A 27,552-nucleotide genomic window follows, 5' to 3' on the forward strand; every position below is an offset into this window, starting at 1 on the left:
TGTAAGAGACTGAGTTCATACCTATAAACACACACAGAATGAAAATGATGAGTTGCAAAAAGATATTCCATGCAAATGGAAAAAAAAGAAAAGCTAGAGTAGCAATACTTAGATCAGACAAAATAGACTTTAAAACAAGGACTGTACCAAGAGACAGAGGACATAATATAATGATTAAGAGCTCAATCCAGCAAGAAGATACAATTATAAATATCTATGCACAAAACAGAGGAGCACCTAAATACACAGAGCAAATATTAATACACAGGAAGGGAGAAATTAATAGTAATATAATCATAGTAAGTGATTTCACACCCCATTTACATCAATGGATAGATCATCCAGACAGAAAATCAATAAGTTAACAGTGTCTTTGAATGACACGTTAGGCCAAAGGGACTATATAGACATACATACACTCTTATGAAGGTTTCACATGAAAAACAATGTGATTACTACATTCATCCATATTATTGAGTCCCTCCCATATCCCATTGCAGTCACTATCCATCACTGTAGTTAAGATGCCACAGAGTCACTACTTGTCTACTCTGTGCTACACTGACTTCCCATGATACCCCCCACACTATGTGTACTAATCATAATTCATTCTTTTTTAAGTGCACATGCAACATTGTTTAAGATAGATCACATGTTAGGCCACAAAGAAAATGTTAATACTGAAACCATACCAAGTATCTTTTCTGACCACAATGTCATGAAAGTGGAAACCAATTACAAGTAAAAACACTGGAAAAAGTATGAACAAATGAAGGCTAAATGGCATGCTACTAAAAACCTAATGGATCAGTGAAGAAATCAAACATAAGAAAAAATAAACTTGGAAAATAAAGAAAATGCAAACACAATAATGCAAAATCTTTGGGATGCATCGAAAACAGTTTTAAAAGGGAAATTTATAGCATTACAGGCATACCTCAAGAAACAAGAACCATATCGAATAAACAAATGAACTGTATACTTAAAGGAACTAGAAAATGAAGAACAAATAAAGCCCAAAGATGGTAAAATAAGGTAATAATAAGATCGGAGCAGAAATAAATAAAACACACTAAAAACAATACAAAAGGTCAGTATTACTAAGAGCTGGTTCCTTGAAAATATAAACATAACCAATAAACCTATAGCTAAACTTATCAAGAAGAAAAAAGACTGAAAATCGGAAATGGAAGGATCACAGGAAGATGGTGGCATGAGTAGTTCAGAGGAAATCTCCTCCCAAAACATATATATTTATGAAAATACAATAAATACAACTATTCCTAAAAGAGATACCAGTGGATGCAGCACAACAGCCAGGATACATCTACATCTGTGAGAATTCAGCATCACACAAAGGGGTAAGATACAAGCCATGGCCAGGTGGGACCCGAACCCTCCCCCACTCCAGAAACCAGCAGAAGAAAGGAGTCAGAATGGGGAGGGAGTGAAAGCCCAGGACTGCTAAATAACCAGCTCTAGAAATCCGCACCTGGAACGCAGACACAAGAGCTGTCACAGGCAGCGGAAAAGGACAAGGCATCCAGCAAGCAGGAAAGGACTTTGTTCTCCCAGCTGACACACCCACAACCTGCCTACAGCCACTGCAATCACCATGAAAAGGCAAAAAAATCTGGTCCAGACCAAGATAGTTACATCTGAGAAAGGATCTGCAGAGGCAGACCTAACCAGTCCCTGAAAAAGAATTCAAAATAAAAATCATAAACATGCTGACAGAGCTGCAGAGAAATATGCAAGAGCAAAGGGATGATGTCTGGAGGGAGATTACAGATGTCCGGAGGGAGATCACAGATGTCTGGAGGGAGATTACAGAAGTGAAACAAACTCTGGAAGGATTTATAAGCAGAATGGATAAGATGCAAGAGGCCATTGAAGGAACAGAAACCAGAGAACAGGAATGCATAGAAGCTGATGCAAAGAGAGATAAAAGGATCTCCAGGAATGAAACAATATTAAGAGAACTGTGTGACCAATCCAAAAGGAACAATATCCGCATTATAGGGGTACTAGAGGAAGAAGAGAGAGAAAAAGGGATAGAAAGTGTCTTTGAAGAAATAATTGCTGAGAACTTCCCCCAAACTGGGGGAGGAAATAGTTGCTCAGACTACGGAGGCACACAGATCTCCCGAGAGACAGGATCCAAAGAGGTCAACACCAAGACACGTAATAATTAAAATGGCAAAGATCAAGGACAGGGACAGAGTATTAAAGGCAGCCGGAGAGAGTAAAAAGGTCAACCTACAAAGGAAAACCTATCAGGCTATCATCAGACTTCTCAACAGAAACCTTACAGGCCAGAAGAGAATGGCATGATATATTTAATGCAATGAAACAGAAGGGCCTTGAACCAAGGATACTGTATCCAGCACGATTATCATTTCAATATGAAGGAGGGATTAAACAATTCCCAGACAAGCAAAAGTCGAGGGAATTTGCCTCCCACAAACCACCTCTACAGGGTATCTTAGAGGGACTGCTCTCGATGGGAGCACTCCTAAAAAGAGCACAGAACAAACACCCAACATATGAAGAATGGAGGAGGAGGAAAAAGAAGGGAAAGAAATAATCATCAGACTGTTTATAACAGCTCAATAAGTGGGTGAGGTCAGACGGTAAGGTAGTAAACAAGCTAACCTTGAACCTTTGGTAACCACAAATCTAAAGCCTGCAATGGCAATAAGTACATATCTTTCAATAATCACCCTAAATGTAAATGGACTGAATGCACCAATCAAAAGACACAGAGTAATAGAATGGATAAAAAAGCAAGACCCATCTATACGCTGCTTACAAGAAACTCACCTCAAACCCAAAGACATGCACAGATTAAAAGTCATGGGTTGGAGAAAGATATTTCATGCAAACAACAAAGAAAAAAACAGGTGTTGCAATACTAGTATCAGACAAAATAGACCTCAAAATAAAGAAAGTAACGAGATAAAGAAGGACATTACATAATGATAAAGGGCTCAGTCCAACAAGAGGATATAACCATTATAAACATATATGCACCCAATACAGGAGCACCAATATATATGAAACAAATAGTAACAGAATTAAAGGAGGAAACAGAATGCAATGCATTCATTTTGGGAGACTTTAACACACCACTCACCCCAAAGGACAGATCCACCAGACAGAAAATAAGTAAGGAGACAGAGGCACTGAACAACATGCTAGAACAGATGGACCTAATAGACATCTATAGAACTCTACATCCAAAAGCAACAGGATACACATTCTTCTCAATTACACACAGAACATTCTCCAGAATAGACCACATACTAGGCCACAAAAAGAACCTCAGTAAATTCCAAAAGATTGAAATCCTACCAACCAACTTTTCAGACCACAAAGGTATAAAACTAGAAACAAATTGTACAAAGAAAGCAAAAAGGCTCACAAACACATGGAGGATTAACAACATGCTCCTAAATAACCAATGGATCAATGGCCAAATTAAAATGGAGATCCAGCAATATATGGAAACAAATGACAACAATAACACAAAGCCCCAACTTCTGTGGGATGTAGCAAAAGCAGTATTAAGAGGAAAGTATATAGCAATCCAGGCATATTTAAAGAAGGAAGAACAATCACAAATGAATAGTCAAATGTCACAATTATCGAAATTAGAAAAAGAAGAACAAATGAGGCCTAAGGTCAGCAGATTGAGGGACATAATAAAGATCAGAGAAGAAACAAATAAAATTGAAAAGAATAAAACAGTAGAAAAAAATCAATGAAACCAAGAGCTGGTTCTTTGAGAAAATAAACAAAATAGATAAGCCTCTAGCCAGACTTATTAAGAGAAAAAGAGAGTCAACATACATCAACAGAATTAGAAACAAGAAAGGAAAAATCACGACGGACCCCACAGAAATACAAAGAATTATTAGAGAACACTATGAAAACTTATATGCTAACAAGCTGAAAAACCTAAGAGAAATGGACTTCTTAGAAAAATACAATCTTCCAAGACTGACCCAGAAAGAAACAGAAAATCTAAACAGACCAATTACCAGCAACGAAATTGAATCGGTAATCAAAAAACTACCCAAGAACAAAACCCCTGGGCCAGATGGATTTACCTCGGAATTTTATCAAACATATAGAGAAGACATAACACCCATTCTCCTTAAAGTTTTCAAAAAAATAGAAGAGGAGGGAATACTCCTAAACTCATTCTATGAAGCCAACATCACCCTAATACCAAAACCAGGCAAAGACCCCATCAAAAAATAAAACTACAGACCAATATCCCTGATGAACGTAGATGCAAAAATACTCAACAAAATATTAGCAAACCGAATTCAAAACTACATCAAGAGGATCATACATCATGACCAAGTGGAATTCATCCCAGGGATGCAAGGATGGTACAACATTCGAAAATACATCAAAGAAGGACAAAAACCACATGATCATCTCCATAGATGCTGAAAAAGCATTTGACAAAATTCAACATCCATTCGTGATAAAAACTCTCAACAAAATGGGCATAGAGAGCAAGTACCTCAACATAATAAAGGCCATATATGACAAACCCAGAGCTAACATCATACTGAACAGCGAGAGGCTGAAAGCTTTTCCTCTGAGATCGGGAATAAGATAGCAATGCCCACTCTCCCCACTGTTATTCAACGTGGTACTGGAGGTCCTAGCCATGGCAATTAGACAAAACAAAGAAATACAAGGAATCCAGATTTGTAAAGAAGAAGTCAAACTGCAGATGACATGATATTGTACATAAAAATCCCTAAAGACTCCACTGCAAATCTGGTAGAACTAATATCAGAATTCAGCAAAGTTGCAGGACACAAAATTAACACACAGAAATCTGTAGCTTTCCTATACACTAACAATGAACTAATTGAAAGAGAAATCAGGAAAACAATTCCATTCACAATAGCATCAAAAAGAATAAAATACCTATGAATACACCTAACCAAGGAAGTGAAAGACCTATACCCTGAAAACTACCAGACACTCTTAAGAGAAATTAAAGAGGTCACTAACAAATGGAAAGTCATCCCATGCTCCTGGCTAGGAAGAATTAATATCATCAAAATGGCCATCCTGCCCAAAGCAATATACAGATTCGATGCAATCCCTATCAAATTACCAATAGCATTCTTCAATGAACTGGAACAAATAGTTCAAAAATTCATATGGAACCATCAAAGACCCTGAATAGCCAATGCAATCCTGAGAAGGAAGAATAAAGTGGGGGGGGAGGGATCTAGCTCCCCGACTTCAAGCTCTACTACAAAGCCACAGTAATCAAGAGAATTTGGTACTGGCACAAGAACAGAGCCACAGACCAGTGGAACAGAATACAGACTCCAGACATTAACCCAACCATATATGGCCAATTAATATTTGATAAAGGAGCCATGGACATACAATGGGGAAATGACAGTCTCTTCAACAGATGGTGCTGGTAAAACTGGACAGCTACATGTAAGAGAATGAAACTGGATCACTGTCTAACCCCATACACAAAAGTAAACTCCAAATGGATCAAAGACCTGAAGGTAAGTCATGAAACCATAAAACTCTTAGAAAAAAACATAGGCAAAAATCTCATGGACATAAACATGAGTGACTTCTTCATGAACATATCTCCCCTGGCAAAGGAAACAAAGGCAAAAATGAACAAGTGGGACTATTTCAAGCTAAAAAGTTTCTGTACAGCAAAGGACAACATCAATAGAACAAAAAGGTATCCTACAGTATGGGAGAACATATTCATAAATGAAAGATCCTATAAAGGATTGACATCCAAAATATATAAAGAGCTCACATGCCTCAACAAACAAAAAGCAAATAATCCAATTAAAAAATGGGCAGAGGAGCTGAATAGACAGTTCTCTAAAGAAGAAATCCAGATGGCCAACAGGCACATGAAAAGATGCTCCACATCACTAATCATTAGAGAAATGCAAATTAAAACCACAATGAGATATCACCTCACACCAGTAAGGATCGCCATCATCGAAAAGACAAACAGCAACAAATGTTGGCAAGGTTGTGGAGAAAGGGGAACCCCCCTACACTGCTGGTGGGAATGTAAATTAGTTCAACCATTGTGGAAAGCAGTATGGAGGTTCCTCAGAATGCTTAAAATAGAAATACCATTTGACCCAGGAATTCCACTTCTAGGAATTTACCCTAAGAATGCAGCACTCCAGTTTGAAAAAGACAGATGCACCCCTATGTTTATCGCTGTACTATTTACAATAGCCAAGATATGGAAGCAACCTAAATGTCCATCAGTAGATGAATGGATAAACAAGTGGTACATATACACAATGGAATATTATGCAGCCATAGAAAAAAACAGATCCTACCATTCGCAACAACATGGATGGAGCTAGAGGGTATTATGCTCAGTGAAATAAGCTAAGCAGAGAAGGACAAGTACCAAATGATTTCACTCATATGTGGAGTATAAGAACAGAGGAAAACTGAAGGAACAAAACACCAGCAGAATCACAGAACCCAAGAATGGACTAATAGTTACCAAAGGGACAGAGACTGGGGACGATGGGTGGGAAGGGAGGGATATGGGTGGGTAAAAAGAAAGAGAGCATTACAATTAGCATGTATAGTAGGTGGGGGACACGGGGAGGGCTGTGCAACACAGAGAAGACAAGTAGTGATTTTACAGCATCTTACTACACAGAGGGACAGTGACTGTGAAGGGGTAGTGGGGGGAACTTGGTGAAGGGGGGAACCTAGTAAACATAATGTTCTTTGTGTAATTGTAGATTAATGATACCAAAAAAAAAATCAGAAATGAAAGAAGGTACACCTGACACCATAGAAATACAAATGATTATAAGAGATTACTATGAAATACTATATGTTAACAAACTGGACAACCCACAAAAATGGATGATTTCCTAGAAACACACAATCTCCTAAGACTGAACCAGGAAAAATAGAAAATCTAAACAGACAATTACTAGGCACAAGATTAAATCTATAATCAAAAAACTCCCATGAAACAAAGTTCAGGATAATATGTACTCAGAGAAAAATTCCACCAAACATTTAAGGAAGAGTTAATATCTTAAACTCAAACTATTCCAAAAAGTTGAATAGGAAGGAAATCTAAATTCAATCTAGGAGGTCAACATCACTTTGATACCAAAATCAGATACAACAAAAAATAAGATTACAGACCAATATCCCTCATGTATATAGATGCAAGAATCTTTAACAATATATTAGCAAACCAAATTTAATAATACATTAGAAGACTCATTCACCAAAACCACATGGGATTTATTCCAGGGATGAATGGATGGTTCAATATCCACAATAAAACAATATTTACACCACATTAACTGAAGGAAGGATAAAAACCATGTGATCATTTCAATAGATACTTACAAAGCAGTTGACAAAATTCAACATCCATTCATGATAAAAACTCTGAACAAAATGGATATAGAAGAACATACCTCAACATAATAAAGGCCATATATGGCATATCCACAGCTAAGATCATGCTAAATTGACAAAAAGCTGAAAGATTTTCCCCTAAGATCGGGAATAAGACAAGACAATTTTTCAACATAGTACTGGAGGTCCTGGCCACGACAATCAGAAAAGAAAAAAAAGGCATCTAAATTGTTCAGTAAGAAGTAAAACTGTCACTATTTGCAGAATGAAATGGTATATAGAAAACCCTAAAGACTCCACCAAAATACTACTAGAATAAATTAATTCAGTAAAGTAGTAGCAAACAAAAATCAATATACAGTTATCTGTTGTGTTTCTATATACAAATGATGAACCAAAAGAATATTAAATCAATCCCATTAATTCTATCAAAAATATTAAAATTTTTAGGAATAAATTTTACCAAGGAAGTAAAATACCTATACTCTAAAATCTATGACATTGATTGAAGAAATTGAACACAAAAAATGGAAATATATTCCATGCTCATGGATAGGAAGAATTAATATTGTTAAAAAGGCCATGCTATAAAAAATAAGGTACAGATTAATGCAATCCTTATGAAAATGACAATGGTATTTTCCTTGCAACTAGAGTAAATAATCCTAAAATCTGTGTGGAACCACAAAAGGCCCTGAACAGAAAGCAATCTTGAAAAAGAAGAACAAAGTTGCAGGTATTATGCTTCCTGATTTCAAACTATCCTACAAAGACACAGTAATCAAAACAGTATGGTACTGGCACAAAAATCAACACACAGATGAACAGAGTGGCACATTCATGGAACCGAAAAGATAACTCAGAAATAAACTGCTTGTATGGTCAACTAATATATGACAAAGGAGGCATGAATATACAGTGAGGAAAAGAGAGCCTCTTTAAAAACCCCATTTTTTAATGGGGTTTTCAAACCCCATTAAAAACTGGACAGCAATGTGCAAAAGAAAGAAACTATCTTATACTATACACAAAACTAAACTTGAAATGGATTCAAGATCTAAATATAAGACTCTTAACCAAGAAATTCCTAGAAGAAAACATAGGCTAGATACTTTTGAATATCATCATTAGTAAATTTTTTCTGGATATACCTCCAGGCAAGGGAGACAAGAGCAAAAATAAGCAAGTGGGACTACATCAAACTAAAACCTCTACACAGCAAAGGAAACCTACTGCATAGGAGAATATATTTGCAAATGATATATCCAATAAGGGGCTGATATCAAAATACATAAAGAACTCAAATAACTCCACACCAAAAAGGTATAACCTAATTTTAAAAATAGACATAGGACCTGAATAGACATTTTTCCAAAGATGGCCAACAGACACATGAAGATGCTCAGCATTACAACCATCGGGGAACTGCAAATCAAAATCACAATGTGATTTCACCTCACATCAGTAATAATAGCTAATGTAAAATAAACAAGAAACAAGTGTTAGTGAGGGTGTGAAGAAAAGGAAAGCCACATACATTATTCTTAGGAATGTAAAGTAGTGCAGCCACCATTAAAAGTAGAATGTGGAGGTTTCTCAAAAAACTGATAATAGAAATAATCATATCACCCAGTAAATCCACTTTTGGGAATTTATCCAAAGGAAAAAAAATCACTAATCTGAAAAGATAGATGCATTCCTATATTTATTGCAGCATTATTTACCATAGCCAAAATATGGAAGGAGCCTAAACATCCACCAATAAATAAATAGATAAAGAAGATATGGTACATACATACGATAGAATAATACTCAACCATTAAAAAAAGAGAAATAAGAGAAAGACAAATATGTATGATTTCACTTATATGGGAATTTAAAAGAAAAAAATAGGCAAACAAACTCATAGACAAAGAACAGACTTGTGGTTATCATAGGGAGTGGGTGGAGAGATGGGTGAAATAGGTGGGGGTGGAATTAGTGAGAACGTTGATCTGGTAATGATTACATGAGTGTATACACATGCTAAGATTTGTGCATTTCATTGTATGTACCTCAATAAAAATAAGTTTAAAAAAAAGACAAATAATGATGATTACTGGTGGTAGGTGCTGAGGAACATAGTAGATTGGGACAGGGTGGGAGCTAGACCTCTTAATGTATACCATACATAAATTTTAAATAATGCATATGTACTATCAATGTAATAAAGATTAACACAAAGGGGCAAAAAAAGTTCTTCTAATATAGATGATACTTTTGCTGTGTCCCAGACAAAGCATTACCCAGCCATGGCTAAAGGAGTGATTGCCCCTTTGCAGGGCAGCCTACTTCACTGCAGGATTGTGGTGATTTCTTATTTCTAGATTCCTATAGATTCCACTTGTTGGTTCTAATTCATTTTGTGCAAAATAGAATGTATCCTCCACACAATGGCCTTTCTGATATTCTCTCTCTCCCTCTACTGTTGCCCTTGGTAATTACTCAATTATATTGATGCTAACCACCTCAAAATCTTAATACCCTTTTCTTGAAACTCTGTTCTCAAAATGTGGTACAGAAATAACCACAGTACTTGTAAGACCAAATTATAATGGATTTATCACCTTCCTTGATTTGAATAGTCTAATAATGGCACTTATGGTTTCATTAGTTTTTAAAAACACTTATAATACTTACTTGAATTATATTGAATCTGTGATCAACTAAAATCAATTTTTTCCCAAGGCAGATCTACTTTAACTTATACCTATGAAATTTACTATTTGAATTTAAAAGCAAGACTTTATCCATGAGAAATTCACTGTATTGAATTTGAATACTGGCTAGTTGAGGGAAATTGATATCTTGGTTCTCTCACATGATATCCTCTCACACAGAATCACTGGTAAATTTTATATACTCATTCAGTGAAAATACATTCACTAGGAAAGATATTAGGCATGTCTCAAAAGACCTACCTCTAAACGATGCTTCTTAACTGGAAGGGTAAGAGTTGGGGGGCAGATTTTGGACCCCAGGGACATTTGCTAATGTCTGGATTCAGTTTTGGTTGTCATGACTCAGTTGGCAAATGCTACTGGCATCTATTAGGTAAATTGCAGGCATACTGATAAATGACTTACGATGTACAGGGAAGCCTCCCTAAGACAATTATCCTCTCAAAAATGTTACTGTGGCAGAGGTTGACAGGCATGACACATATCTACTGGCTTGCATAATACTTAACAACTTGCGAATCACTAAACAAAGTTTTTTTCCTGTTTGATTAGTCCATCCAATTTGCTTGACACCAATGTACACATATATACATTCTAAACAATATATATGCATAGATTATATATATATATATATATATATATACACATATATATAATACATGCACATTGTTTAGAATCAAGTAAATTGGCTATGTATGCATGGATATATGTGTGCATACCACACATGAGTACACATGGAGAAAGTTTAACATTCAAAATATTCTGGAGAGAATAAATTTGGAGAGAAAGTTTTGGAACACTGAAAAAACTTTATTACATAGTTTTATAAGAAAAAATTATCCTTTTTGCTAAAGTAAGCTTTGATCCAGTGTTTGGCATAAAGAACCTCATATAGAAGTCAGCTAATATGACTGGCACAATTGAAAGTATCAGCCATTCTGAATATTTTACGTCATTCATTATTTAAAACTCCCATCAACTGTATGAGGTAAGTGATGGAATCTTTCCCATTTTACAGGTAAGGGAATAAGGCTTAGCCAGGTGAAGACATTTTCTCAGGGGCACACAGGTGTGACGTGACAGCTGGGAGTGGACGCGCAGTCCAGATGGGTTCCGGCACAGGATGCTCTGGCTACCGATCACTTCACCTCTAGCAAACCACTTACTTTTTTCTGAATTTCAGGTTTCTTTCTCAGAAAGTGAAGATACGATAATTGAGCAAAAATGCATAGGAAAACATTGCAAAAAATCTCCACTACATTAATACAATCATGATTTTATTTTTCTGAATCCTTTCCTTTTTCAGTTCCTCACGGTTCGCCACCCTTCAGAGTTTCAAATGCAGTGCAAGCCTGTGAAACTTACTGCATGCCTTCCAATCTCAGCACACAGACAAACCACATAGAGTAATGAGTTAATAGGTTTTTGACTGGTGTTCATGACTAGGCTGTTTTCCATTTGTAGTGATAGGAAGGTCAGGAAAGGAAAGTATAGCCATGGAGAACAAGGGGTGTAGTTGTTCTACAGACAGACATTGAATTCCTTTCCTCACATTCCACATTTCAATACTTTTTCCTCCTCTACTTTCAATGATATCTGCTCATTCTGAATGTAAGACTACTTTGAGATTCTGCCAGGTAGGTTGATCCGCCTATTCTGGACTACAACTTTATCACTTTCTAAAATTTGGCAACAGGCTCAATATTTCCTTTATATTTGCCAAAGATATGCTAATAAAATCTCCTTTCCTTTTATGTGTTTATTCTTATGGAATTATTCATATTATCTCATTTTAGCAGACAGTTCTTATGAGGACTCCAGCCACAAACTTGAAGTAGAAACTCCTTGCCTATATTTCTTTTTATAAACATGTGACAAATATTGATTTTAAGAGACAAATATTGATAGCATCGACAAGTGGCAGAATAGGCCAACCAAAAATATGCCAGTTTGGCATAGGGATTATTTTGAGCTAAGGGCATTAAAGAAAAGGCAGGTAGAAGGCAGACACTCTGACCATCTCTTTTCCTTCCTGTAAGTAAGAGAAAGAACTTTCCTTATAAAGGATATAGATGTCCTTTCTGTACCAGGAGGAAAGTAACGCTTTTATAATCAAGGATGGGAAGTTGAACCTGAAAGAAATCTGTACAAATGTACTTTATTTAAAAAGTCATTATTTTCTTATAGTCTCCTCCTTTCCTTATAAGGGTTTCATCTCCTTATAAGGGCTCCCACACCATGTAAAATCTATTTTACTTAAATGTGTATGTTTTCTTCTTGTTAATTTGTTTTGTGTCAATTTAATTGTCAGCCCCAGCCCAGAACTCTGAGAACACAGTGGGAAAATATTGTCTCCCCTACAACACCAATCTATTTTGTAGCATACCAGCGCTCGACTGCACACAGTCTGAGAAAGACTGCCTAGAACTCTTGTTTCTTTGTACATGTGGGTTCTTGTCAGCAGGTTAGCCCCTCAATGGCAGGTATGATGTTCTACTTTGTCATTTGGCTTCCAAAAAAGTGTACATGGAAAGGCTTAATGTTTTCTGGTTGAATGGATGAAACTAAAAGGTAGAGTAACAAATCACAACAGGTTTTGTGAATCATAGAGAAACTTCACATTTTCCCATCCCAGCAAGTATCCATCATTTATTTCCTCTGCTATGGTGTATGTTTATTTAGTATTTCAGGCAGCAGCCTTTTCCATGATGCAAAATAGGAAGATTAAAGACTTTAAATATTATGTAGCATCTTAGTTTTAAGTAAAGATATTTGAGTATGTGTGTAATAATTAACACCTTGATTATGTGTTTTTTTAACATTTCTAAATACCCAAAATATACATATTTTTGAATTTACCTACAAAATAATCTCAGAATATAAGACAAGTTATTTTTAACTGTAACTAAGTGAGAACTTTAGTGATTCTGACAAGATTTTCAGTTAGTGGTAGATATGAAACTGAAATAAAGTCTTTTGACTCCTGGGACATTGGTTTTCACACACTAATCTATACTTCTGTTCAACAATCAAATTTCATAGCTTACAGACAATTTTTCTAATCTTCAGCTAGAATGGAAGGAGGCTTTGAGCAGGGGTGTGTGTAAATGGAAGGATGGAAACATAGAATGGAGGGATTCAATTGATAAATCATAGAGAAGGTTAGAGGAGAAATAACTGTCTAGTAACCGCAGGGCTCAGTTTGTCCCTTCGTAACCATAGAAAGGAAATCACAAGAACTATGAGAGATGTCATGGCCCAGCTTCAGAGAAGCGTGTAAAAGGAAAAGACCTCTCTCTTCAACCTAAACTCAGCGCACCTATTTGGACCAGCTTCTCTGCCTGACCTGCATACCATCCTCCTTTATTTTTTTCATGATGGGAATTTCAGAGAAAATAATCAGATCAACCATATGCTGGATGCCTACTTCTTTCCTTACTTCTATCCCAGCTATCAAAATACCCAAAATACAAATGTCATTGTTTGTTACTGGGTGGGGGGTGTGCCCATAGGGATATTATTTAAGCACAGACCAGCAGGGAAAACTATCATATAATTATTTCATCTTTTCTCTAATAATCATAGAAATATGGGATTTCAGACTTAGCCTAGTGAAAGTAAGGAGAAAAGTTAGGAAGCACATTAATGGTTGAGGTATCTCAAAAGAGATGCTTTAAGAGAAAAATCAACTTGTCCTTGCCCTTTACTGGTAAGACAGAACAGGGAAAAGAGAAATGAATCAACTCCTATTTCAGACAAGTACTATGCCTTAAAAAAATTTTCTGTACTTTAGTAGACAAGATAACTGAAAGGATAGAAAAAGAGACTACAGTTTCGAGTTTACATTATTTCAGGACCCAAAAATACTTGAACTATGTTATTTCAAGAACTGTAATGAGAAAGTGAGAAGGTGAGTAATGGACTTTTTTAAATGTAAACTTTCATACATGTAAGTTAAATACATAAATACTTATTTTATTTATAAAATAAGTAAAATCATGCCTTATTTAAGTAGGTACCTCCCTTATATTCAGTAGAGATAAAAAACTCTGTGGTGGTAATTAACAGAAAATGCCCTTTAGAGGATGAGGTTTATGGGAGTGAATAAATCAATTTACATCACATTTTAAGACTTCAACGTTTCAAGAAAGTTTAACAAACAAAAGGACTTAGAAAAGCAAACATGATTCTTATAATCCTTGTTAGGAGAATAACTTTTGCATTGGACACGATGTGCTTAGCAAGCTGTCAGGCATAAGATAGGATTAGAAGAAATAATTATTGACACCTAGGAAGCTGTATTATTGAGCACTTTGCTATTGCCTCTAGAAGAGAAGAAATCACACACTCTCTATTCTTGATAAAGACTGCAGACACGACCAAATGAGGTGAACATACGGAACACACACTTTCCAACCAGTGTAGCCTTCTCATATTCTCTATGCCTTAGCTGCCTCTCAAGATCAAGCTCAAATTACAACTCTTTTGCAAAGATGTCCCTTGTTATTCCATATCAAAGTCTCTTTGCCCTGCATCATCCAAATCTAGTATTTGTCTGGATCATTCCTCTGGCAGTTAATCACATCCCTTCATTATGATACTGCTTCCCTTTTCTTGAAAATATTTTCAATCTTTAAATCTAAGTTTTTTATGTTGATTTTATCCCTCCCTTCCAAGGAGACCATAAGTCCCTTAAGAACAATTTCTTACATTAATTTTAATCTCTATAAGAACCAGAATAATTTTTTATTCAACACTTACTAATTTTTATTGTATGTGAAAAAAAAATAGACAATGGGAGAAAGAATATCAACAGTGTAGCAAATTATCCACTAAGATCTCAGAGAAGAGAGAAATCAACATGCATTGGAGTAGTTTGGGAAATCTTGAGGGAAAAGATAGGACTCGAGCTAGGCCCTGAGATGGGATAATGTGGAGAAAAAAAAATACATGTTAGATTATGTATCTCAAGTAACCTAACTACCATGCAATTTAAATGTATTGTGTACTTAAGATGCTGCTACCTGAAGGAATGAAATGTCTGTCTCCCAAAATGACCCATGAATAATTGTTAAATGGCTTTACATGACATTTAAGATGATAAAACCAAAGCTATAATTAAAGAATTATATTCTAGAGAGGCTTAGTGTAGACAAGTTGGATAATTAAGAACTCCATGGGGACCTAGTGATGGGAGTGGGGGACCTACACTTTGAACTTATTCCCAGGAGCTCTATCAGGTCCTCACAGGGAATATTGGTGAAAAATCCCCTCCTACTTCTAGCAGGGGGAGAGAAATGTATTTTGAAATATACAACAGCACACTCTTCTAAACAAGGCCTACCCTAAGGAGAAAGTTATTATTAAGGAGTCCAATTTCCCATGATTTTATGAGAGCCTAAACTATCTGGAGAAAGGAAAATACCCAACTCCAGACCCCTCTAGCCATTCTATTCAACAAAAAGATTAAAAATCTGAGAAGCACTCATGAAGTTCCCAATTCAGAGGCACAAGCTCACCAAAAAACAATCATAGAAACTGAAGAACACTTCCCCTCCCCCCACATCTTACTACTACATTACTAACAGCCTATGCAGGGCACTTCCTTTAACCTAGGACATTGTTTCCACCTTTCAACAGAAAAATCACAAGGCATACTAAAAGGCAAAAAACATTTTAAAGAAGATCAGAGGTCCAAGATGGTGGCATTGAAAGAGCCTGAACCCACCTCTTCCCACCATCATACAAAATCTATACTTACATGCAGTGCAATTCCTCCTGAGGAAAATTGAGGATGGAGTGAATACCTTCTACACAATGAGGAATAGGAACACCACATCAAAAATGGCAGAAGAGATGGAGACACAGTAATGGCAGGAACCCCAACAAAGCAACCTACAGTAGGTAGGCATATAACTGAAGGACTTACAAATTTGCCTTCCTTGGGGCAAATAACATGGTTTAAATAGCAACAAAGCTATCAGTAATGGAAGCCCATTTTCATAACTAAAGCATCTGCACTTTAGAGAGCGAACTGCTGCAACTCTCTCTGGGAACAGAAGTGTTGGATAGCACCATGGTTTACGTTCCCTCCAAGAATTAACAGTGCAGCAGGCAGCAGAGTCCAGCACATACACCAACTCCAGACTTAACTTCTGGGCAATAAGGCTTAAACACACTCTCCAGAGAGCCAGCTGTCCCAAAAGATGACACTAGTGCAATGCTCAACCAGATGCCACACACACTTCTGAATCTGCTGCCACCCCACCAGTGTGGCCCTGGATAAACCTACCTGGGGGTCCCCCAGACTACTCCCAGGGAGGTCTGGCACTGGGACAGCACCAGCCCATGTCTACGCAGCCTCCAGCCAGCCAAAAATCACCAGTCACACTCCTTCAACACTGAGAAATGTAGGCCTTTCACCTAATTTATAGAAACAAACACAGAAAGCCAAAATGAGGAGATAGAGGAATATGCTCCAAACAAAAGAACAAGACAAAACTTTAGGAAAATAACTAAATGAAATAGAGTTAAACAACCTACTTATAAAGAGTTCAAAATAATTCTTGTAAAGATGTGCAACACACTTAAGTGTGAACTCAGGGAGGACTTCAACAAAGAGATAGAAAATATAAAAAAGAACCAATCACAGATGAGGAATACAGTAAATGACATGAAAAATACTTTAGTAAGAATCAACAGCAGATTAGAAGATGCAGAATAATGGATCAGTGATTTGGAAGAAAGAGTAATGGAAAGCATCCAGCTGAACAGCAGAAAGACAAAGAAAAAAAGAAATGAGGACAAGTTAAGGGACCTCTAGCGCCATATCAAACATCCTAACATTTGCATTATAGGAGCCCAGAAGGAGAAGAAAAAGGACTGGAAAACTTATCTGAATATATACTAGTCAGAAAATTCCTTAGCCCAGAGGAGGAAACGGACATCCTAGCACAAGAAGCTCAGAGAGCTCCAGATAAAATTAAACCAAGCAGGACCACACCAAGACACAAATAAATTAAAATATCAAAGATCAAAAATGGAGAATCTTAAAAAGCAGCCAGAGAAAAGCAAAAAGTTACCTACAAGGGAAACTTCCTGATAAGGATATCAGTTGATTTTTCAGCAAAAACTCTACAGGTCAGAAAGGAGTGGTATGATACATTCAAAGTGCTGAAAGGAAAAAAAATACAACTGATAATACTCTACCCAGCAAGTTTGCCATTTAGAATCGAAGGAGAGATAAAAAGCTCAGCTCAGATAAACACAAGTTAAAGAAGTTCACCACTACTAAACCAGCCTTATAAGGATTGTTAAAGGGACTCTTTAAAAGGAAAAGGTCATAACTAAAAGCAAAACAATTACGTAAAGAAAAAATTTCACTGGAAAAATAAATACAGAGCAAGTATAATGCATCAATTGCTTAAAAGCTTGTATGAAGGTTAAAAGATAAAATTAGTAAAATCAGTTAAAGGACTCATTAAATAAAAAGTTCTAAAAGAAGGCACTGTATATATAAAGTGTGGAGGAGGGAGAATAAAAAATGTAATGCTGTTAGAATATGTTCAAACTTAGGTGATCATCAACTTAACAGAAAGTGCTCTATAAGGAGAATGTCATATGAAACCCATGGTAACCACAAACCAAAAACCTATAATAGAAAACAAAAAACAAAAAGCAAGGAATCCAACCATAATGCTAAATAAAGTCATCATGCACAAGGGAAGTGAGCAAGAAAAGGATCAAAGAAGAATGACAAAAACAATGAGAAAGCGTTTAACAAAACAGCAATAAGTACATACCTATCAATAATTGCTCTCAATCTAAGTGGACTAAATGCTCTAATCAAAAGATGTAAAGTGACTGAATTATAAAAAAAAACAAGATCCATGTATTTGCTGATTACAAGAGACTCACTTCAGCTCTAAAGACACACACAGAATGAAAATAAAGGAATACAAAAAGATATTCCATGCAAATAGAAATGGAGAAAAATATGGAATAGTGGTGCTTATACCAGACAAAATAGATTTTAAAACAGACTACAACAAGAGACAAAGAAGGACATGACATGATTAAGAGCTCAATCTATCAAGGAGTTATAACAATTGTAAGTATCTATGCACCCAACAGAGGAGCACCTAAATATATATAGCAAATATTTAAAGACAAAAAAGGAAAATTGACAGTACCACAATAATAGCAAGGCACTTCAACATAGTGGCTTTGAATAACACATTATACCAAACAGACTTAACAGATAAACAGAACATTACATCCAAAAATAGAGTAACATACTTTTCAAGTGCACATGGAACATTCTCCAGGATAAATTACATTAGGCCAAAAAACAAGTACTAATAAATTAAGAATATTGAAAATTATACCAAGCATCTTTTCTGAAAATAATGGTATGAAACTGGAAATCACTTACAATGAAAAAACTGGAAAAACAGAATTATGGTGAGGCTAAATAGTATGCTAGCGAATAACCAATTTGTCATTGAAGAAATCAAGGAGGAAATCAAGACTACATGGAGGATACTGAAAACAGAAGTGCAACAATTCAAAAAAAAACAATGCACAAGGAGTTGTAAGAGGGAAGTTTAGAGCAATACAGGCCCACATCAAGAAAAAAGAGTTATCTTAAACTAACTCTACACCTAGGGAACAAACAATGAACACCCAAAGTCAGAAGGAAGGAAATAAAGATCAGAGAGGAAATAAATGGAGAACTAAAAGAACAGCACAAAACATCAATGAAACTAAGACCTGGTTCTTGGAAAAGTGAAACATAATAAACCTTTACTTAGACTCATCAGGGTAAAAAAAAGGGGACTCAAAATCATAAATGAAAGAGAAGTTACAACTGACACCACACATATACAAAGAACTAGAAAATCTGAACATACCAATTACCCATATAAAACTGAATCAGTAATCCAAAAAAAAAATTCCAACAAACTGAAATCCAGGACCAGATGACTTCACAGAAGAATTCCAAACATTTAAGTTAATACCTTACTACTCAAATTATTCCAAACAAAATTGAAGAACACTTCCAAATTCATTATAGAAGCCCAGCATCACTTTGCTACCAAAACCAGACATATACTACAAAAAAATAAAATTACAGACCAATATCCCTCATGAACATATATTAAAAAACCCTCAACAAAATACCAGCAAACCAAATTAAAAAATACATTAAAAGGATCATTCACCAAGACCAAATGGGATTTATCCCAGGGATGAATGGATGGTTCAATATTCACAAGTAAATTAGCACGATATACCACATTAGCCAAAGAAAGGATAAAAACCAAATGATGTTGACAATAGATACTGAAAAAGCAGTTGATAAAACTCAATGTCCATTCATGATAAACACTCTCAACAAAGTGGGTACAGGGGGAACATACTTCAATAGAAAAAAGGTCATATATGTCAAACCCCCAGCCAACATCATAGTCAATGGCAAAAAGCTGAAAGCTTTTCCTCTAAGATCCGGAACAAGACAGGGATGCCCACTCTCACCACTTTTATTCAGCATTGTACTGGAAGTCATAGCCACAGCATTCACATAAGAAAAAGAAATAAAGGGCGTCTAAATTGCTTAGGAAGAAGTAAAAGTGTCACTGTTTACCAATGACATGATACTTCATATAGAAAATCCTAAAGACATGAGTAAAAAACTGTAAGAACTAATAAATGAATTCAGTAAAGTTGTATACAAAAATCAATATACAGAAACCTGTTGCATTTCTATATATAAATAACAAACTAGCAGAAAGAGAAATTAAGAAAACCATACTATTTACAGTAGCTTCAAAAAGAATAAAATATCTAGGAATAACTCTAACCAAGGAAGTAAAAGATCTGTAATTTATAAATTTATAAGATACTGATAAAATAAATTGAAGAAGACATAAGAAAAAGGAAAGATATTCCATGTTCATGGATAGAAAGAATATTGTTAAAATGTTCAAATTGCCAAAGCAATCTATAAAATCAGTATTATCCCTATCAAAATACCCACATCATTTTTCACTGAACTAGATCAAATAATCCTAAAATTTGTGTGGAACCATAAAAGACCTCAAACAACCAAAGCAGTCTAGAGGTATCATGATCCCTGATTTCAAACTATAAAAACTACAGTAATCAAAACTGCATGCACTGGCATAAAAACAGTTTAACTGAAAAGAAGAGAGAGCCCAGAAATAAACCGATGCCTATACAATCAATTAAATCTGACAAAGGGGGCAAGAAGATAGCTTTTCTTATATGCTGTTAATATATAACAAAAGAGGCAAGGATACAAAGAATATACAAAAAAAGACAGTCTTTTCAAAAATGGTATTGGGAAAACTGGACAGCTACATGCAAAAGAATAAAATTAGACCACTATCTTACACTATATAATAAACTTGAAATGGATTAAAGACCTAAATATAAGACCCTTAACCATAAAATTCCTAGAAAGAAACACAGGCAGTACACTGTTGAATGCTGGCATTAGTAATTTTTTGATGGATATGTTTCCCTAGGTAAGCAAAAGCAAAACTAAGCAAGTAGGACTATATTAAACTAAAAATTTCTGATAGCAAAGGCAACCATCAACAAAATGAAAGGTAACCTACTCAATGAGAGAATATTTGCAAATGATATATCTGATAAGGGAGTAATATCCAAAATACATAAAGAACTCATACAACTTAATAGTAAAGAAACATATAATCTGATTAAGAAATGAGCAGAGGACCTAAAGAGACATTTTTCAAAGACAATATACAGATGGCCAACAAACAAATGAAAAGATGATTAAACATCACTAATCATCAGAGAAAGGCAAATCAAAATCACAATGTGATCTCACACCAGTAAGAATGGATGGTTATCAAAAAATAAAAAAGAAAGAAAGAAAGAAACAAGTGTTGGTCAAGGTGTGGAGAAAAGAGAATTAACAAACACTGTTATCGGGAATGTAAATTGGTACAGCCACTATGGAGAGCAGTATGGAGATTTCTCCAAAAATTGAAAAAAGAAATATACAACCCAGCAATTCCACTTTTGGGAATTTATCCAAAGGAAAAAAAATCACTAATTTGAAAATATATATGCATTTCTATAGTTGCTGCAGTATTATTTACAATAGCCAAAATATGGAACGAGCCTAAATGCCCACCAATAATTAAATGGATAAAGAAGGTGTGGTACATACATATGATAGAATATTACTCAGCCAAAGAAAAAGAGAAATGTTGCCATTTGCACCAACAAGAATGGACCTAGAGGGTATTATGCTAAGTGAAATAAATCAAAGACAAATACATACAATTTCACTTGTATGTGGAATCTACAAAATAAATAAAATAGAAATAGACTCAGACACAGTAAACAGACTGGTGGGTGTCGTAGAGGAGGTGGGTGGAAAGGTGGTCAAAAAAGGTAAAGGTGGTCAAAAGGCACAAACTTCCTATTATAAAATAAATCATAGTAGATGAAAGTACAGTGTAAGGAATATAATCAATAATATTGTTATTTCTTTGTATGTTGACAGATGGTAAGTACACTTATGGTGAGCATTTAATAATACATATAACTGTCAAACATTACATTGTACATCTGAAATCAATACTGTATATCAACTGTATTTCAATCTTTTATTGACTGTAATATTTTTAGTATTATGATACAAAAAAGTAGTTTGAGGAGACTGAAAGCATCAGAACTGGAGTCACATACCTGTAGGAATATTGTAATTACCCTATCAAGAAGTTTTTTTAAAGTGATAAATATACTAAAAGGGCTTTAATGGGACAAGTACACAACATGTAAGAAAAAAAAGATGGATAATATAAAAGAGATGGAATGTCTAAAGAAGAAATGTTATAGATCAAAAACACTGTAACAGAAATGAAGAATGCCTTTGCTGGATACATTAATAAAATGTACATAATGGAGGAAATAATGTCTGAGCTTGAAAATATGACAATAGAAACTTCCAAAACTGGAAAAGCAGGAGTAAACAAATAAAAAATACAATTTAGGAATAAACCTAACCAAAGAAGTGAAAGACTTGTACTCTGAAAACTACAAGTCACTCTTAAGAGAAATTAAAGGGGACACTAACAGATGGAAACGCATCCCATGCTGGTGGCTAGGAAGAATTAATATTGTCAAAATGGCCATCCTGCCCAAAGCAATATACAGATTTGATGCAATCCCTACGAAACTACCAGCAACATTCTTCAATGAACTGGAACAAATAATTCAAAAATTCATATGGAAACACCAAAGACCCCAAATAGCCAAAGCAATCCTGAAAAAGAAGAATAAAGTAGGGGGGATCTCACTCCCCAACTTCAAGCTCTACTACAAAGCCATAGTAATCAAGACAATTTGGTACTGGCACAAGAACAGAGCCACAGACCAGTGGAACAGATTAGAGAATCCAGACATTAACCCAAACACTTATGGTCAATTAATATTTGATAAAGGAGCCATGGACATACAATGGCAAAATGACAGTCTCTTCAACAGATGGTGCTGGCAAAACTGGACAGCTACATGTAGGAGAATGAAACTGGACCTTTGTCTAATCCCATATACAAAGGTAAACTCAAAATGGATCAAAGACCTGAATGTAAGTCATGAAACCATTAAACTCTTGGAAAAAACATAGACAAAAACCTCTTAGACATAAACATGAGTGACCTCTTCTTGAACATATCTCCCCAGGCAAGGAAAACAACAGCAAAAATGAACAAGTGGGACTATATTAACCTGAAAAGCTTCTGTACAGCAAAAGACACCATCAATAGAACAAAAAGGAGCCCTACAGTATGGGAGAATATATTTGAAAATGACACATCCGATAAAGGCTTGACGTCCAGAATATATAAAGAGCTCACACGCCTCAACAAACAAAAAACAAATAACCCAATTAAAAAATGGGCAGAGGAACTGAACAGACGGTTCTCCAAAAAAGAAATACAGATGGCCAACAGACACATGAAAAGATGCTCCACATCGCTAATTATCAGAGAAATGCAAATTAAAACTACAATGAGGTATCACCTTACACCAGTAAGGATGGCTGCCATCCAAAAGACAAACAACAACAAATGTTGGCGAGGCTGTGAAGAAAGGGGAACCCTCCTACACTGCTGGTGGGAATGTAAATTAGTTCAACCATTGTGGAAAGCAGTATGGAGGTACATCAAAATGCTCAAAATAGACTTACTGTTTGACCCAGGAATTGCACTCCTAGGAATTTACCCTAAGAATGCAGCAATCAAGTATGAGAAAGACAGATGCACCCCTATGTTTATCACAGCACTATTTACAATAGCCAAGAATTGGAAGCAACCTAAATGTCCATTGATAGATGAATGGATAAAGAAGATGTGGTACATATACACAATGGAATACTACTCAGCCATAAGAAAAGGGAAAATCCTACCATTTGCAGCAACATGGATGGAGCTGGAGGGTATTATGCTCAGTGAAACAAGCCAAGCAGAGAAAGAGAAATACCAAATGATTTCACTCATCTGTGGAGTATAAGAACAAAGGAAAAACTGAAGGAACAAAATAGCAGCAGAATCACAATGGACTAACAGGTACCAAAGGGAAAGGGACTGGGGAGGATGGGTGGGTAGGGAGGGATAAGGGAGGGGGTGAAAAAGGGGGGTATTAAGATTAGCATGCATGGGGGGGTGGGAGAAAGGGGAGGGCTGTACAACACAGAGAAGACAAGTAGTGATTCTACAACATTTTGCTACACTGACGGACAGTGACTGTAAAGGGGTATATAGAGGGGACCTGGTATAGGGGAGAGCCTAGTAAACAAAATATTCATCATGTAAGTGTAGATTAATGATTAAAAAAAATAAATAAAATTAAAAAAAAGCAGTTCCTGTGTGGTGACCTCCAATGAGTTCTACACAATGATATAAAGGGCATATAAAAGTGTAGGCATAGGGTCTGTTTGTGTTTATACAGAGGATCAAAGCCTAATTTGGCTACCCAGAAAATGAACTAAGATATGATATGAAAAAGAACTTCCAACATCAGCACTCTCGGGAAGACTCATGCCAGAAGATGACCATCAAAAAACCCCAACAAAGATCCATGCACTGCTACAGGTGTTGATGCACTCATCCCACCAGTTCATGGACTTGCCATGGGAATAAAGAAGGAGATATCTAAGCTGGCCTGTGCATACAGCAAAACAACAAATTTGACTGGATCTAAATTGTTGGAACTCAACCAAGAATTAGGAGAAGTGCAAATTGTAGCACTCCAAAATCTTACAACTACAGACTATTTACTGTTAAAAGAACATATGGGATGTGAACAGTCCCCAGGAATGGTTTGTTTTAATTTGTCTGATTTCTTTCAGACTGTTCAAATTCAGTTGGACAATATTCACCATATTATAGATAAGTTTTCACAAATGCCTAAGGTGCCTAACTGGTTTTCTTGGTTTCACTGGAGATGGCTGGTAATTACAGGTATGCTTTGGTTACGTAACTGTACTCCTATTATGTTAATGAGTGTGTGCAATTTAATTAGTAGTTTAAAACCTATACATGCTGAAGTTACTCTACAAGAAGGTATGTCAAAGAAATAATCAATCTTCCCAGGTTTTCTTCCACCTGCTACTTCTATAGCTTTTCTTCTTCCTTCCTAATTATAACCCTTAAGTAGAATTCGTGCCTCATATCGAATTTACCGAGTATCATAATTCTTCCAAGTGGTAAAGACACCTCAAGACAAATGCTGGGCATAGAAGCCACAGGGCATAAAATATGCAAAGAAGTAAAAAGCTAACCTTTTCAAACAATAAGGCTTCTCTCTCACTTACCAACTTAACATTTCCCTGTATGGCCCCGGAAGATGACTGATTAGCCAGAGATGGGTAAGATTCCTCAAGGGAGGAACAACCTAAGACAGGCACAGTCACAGGGGGGCCATCAGGTGAGAAATTGGGGATCAACAGTGGTAAGCCTTAGAACCTCCCTCCCCCTGTTCTGAGAGAAATCTTCTGCATACGTGGATGTTTTATTGCCCTTGTCTAGCTTGGATTAACACATAGTCTACAGGCACACACCTGATCATCTACATTTGCTCTCTTACAACACTAACCTATGTTTTCTACCTTTATCTTGTATCTACCTACCACTTCAGCATTTTATTAAAAATAATAATAATCATGAGAGAAATGTGGTATCCACATATAAATCAAGTATAAAAATCAAATGAATATTCATATTTGAACTGACTGTTTATAGTTCATAATGCATGATCAAAACCAAAAGCCTCTGTGATGACTGCCCTTGTAATGTTCACCATGTAACTTATTCACTATCTAAGAATTTGTTCTCCATGTAAGAAATTGTTCGTTATGCTTCAGAAGATTGGAGACTGATGAAAATTAGGCTTGGGGTGGATTAATGATTGTGCATTGAGCATTGATCCCCCTATACAGAATTTTATTGTGGTTAACAACCATTTGATCAATAAATATGAGAGATGCTCTCACAAAAAAAAAAAAAAAAGGTACACACTTCCAATTGTAAAATAAATAACCGGGATGTAATGTATAGCATAAGGAATATAGTCAAAATATTATAACAACTTGGTACCTAGAATTATCATGTATATAAAAGTTAAATCACTGTGTTGTACACCTGAAACTAATGTAATACTGTGTGTCAACTACCCTTCAATAAAAAAATTTTTTAAAAAAAGTGCTAGAGCTGGAGGTCCTTACAAGTGATAATACATCTTCAAGGAACAGAGACTCCATCAAAGCAAAGCAAAGGGTGGGATCACCCTGATTCAACTTAGGAAATTATAGCCTGAATGCCAACACAAAAGAAGACTGGCCCAAAAGTAAAATGCTGACCGACCTCATGTGTGAATATGGAGGCAAAAGTCCTTAATAAAATTTTAACAAATCAAATCCAGAAGAGTAGTTTTAAAAGAATATATCAAAACCAGGAATGATTTATTTCAGGAATGTAAAAAAAGAGTTCAATATTCAGAAATCTATTAATAAAATTCATCACATCAACAGTTCAGGGAAAGAAAATCAATAAACACCCCAAACGCATTTTATAAAATTCAACATCCATTTCTGAGAAAAACCTATGTTGAACTAAAAAGATATTTCCTCAACATAATGAAGAATAACTATTTCAAATTCTTGTGGAAAAAAAGATTTCCATTAAAGTCAGAAACAAGACAAGGATGATTACTCTCTGATCTATTATTAAACATTATTCTAAGAGGTCTAATAATTGCAATAAGAAACCTGGGAAAATAAACAAAACAGTAAATGTTGGAAGGAAAGATACAAAATGACCATGATTTGCAGATGATGTGATTTTTCTATATATAAAACCCAAAATAATTAACTGAGAAGATAAGAGAATTTAGAAGTGCCATCAGGGGCTGGCTTAAATACATATATTCATTAGCTTCCCTAGATGATGGCTGTAACCACAAAGAAAACTGAATGGAGAATCTTTCAAAATAACAAATTACATAAATTTTCCAGGATAAACACAACAAGAAATTAGTAGGGAGTATATGAAAATAACTTTTCTGATGGACTAAAAATAAATAGAAGACACATCATTTCTGGAAAGATTTAAAGTTCATTCATGAAAGTACTTTTTATGCACCTACTATGTGTCAGCTACTTTTCTAAGTCCAGGACACAACTCTAGGATATAAACATACACATATCCTTTCCCCCAAGGAGCTTACATTCTAATATGGTAATTTAAATTTATAAAGTCTCCACCAGATTAATGTATTCACTTAATGTAATCCCAATTAAAATACCAAAAGGAGTTTTTTGAGATGGATGGGGAGACTTGATAAAATACTTGCAGTTATTTTAAAGAATCAAGTTGTACAAAGAGTTGGGAAAAACCAGCAAATGAATGATGAAGGGTATTTGTCCCATCAGATGATAAAACATGGGGAAGGTGTTTCTAAGCATGAAATCAAGGGCAGAACAGAGTTCAAGGAAAAGAGCAATGGATTCAACTAAATGGAAATGAAAGAATTCTGTACCACAAGAACAACATAAAGAACATTAAAAGGCAAATGAGCCACTGGAAAAAAACTGCAATCTATATGACAGACAGTAGGAAAATAGCCTTACTTTGTAAAGATTTAAAAATTTGTAAGAAAAGAATAAGCAAGTAGGAAAACTGGCAAAAGATGTGACAGGCAATTTACTACTAAATGAAAATTATGTAGTAATCTTATCATTAGTAATCAAATAGATGCACATTAAGACACAAATAAAGTACCTTTATATCACCTATGAAATCATGAGGATGAAACAAATATAAGATAGACAGATGAGAAT

Source organism: Manis javanica, chromosome 1 (genome assembly GCF_040802235.1).
Source record: "Manis javanica isolate MJ-LG chromosome 1, MJ_LKY, whole genome shotgun sequence".
In the NCBI taxonomy this organism is placed as follows: Eukaryota; Metazoa; Chordata; class Mammalia; order Pholidota; family Manidae; genus Manis; species Manis javanica.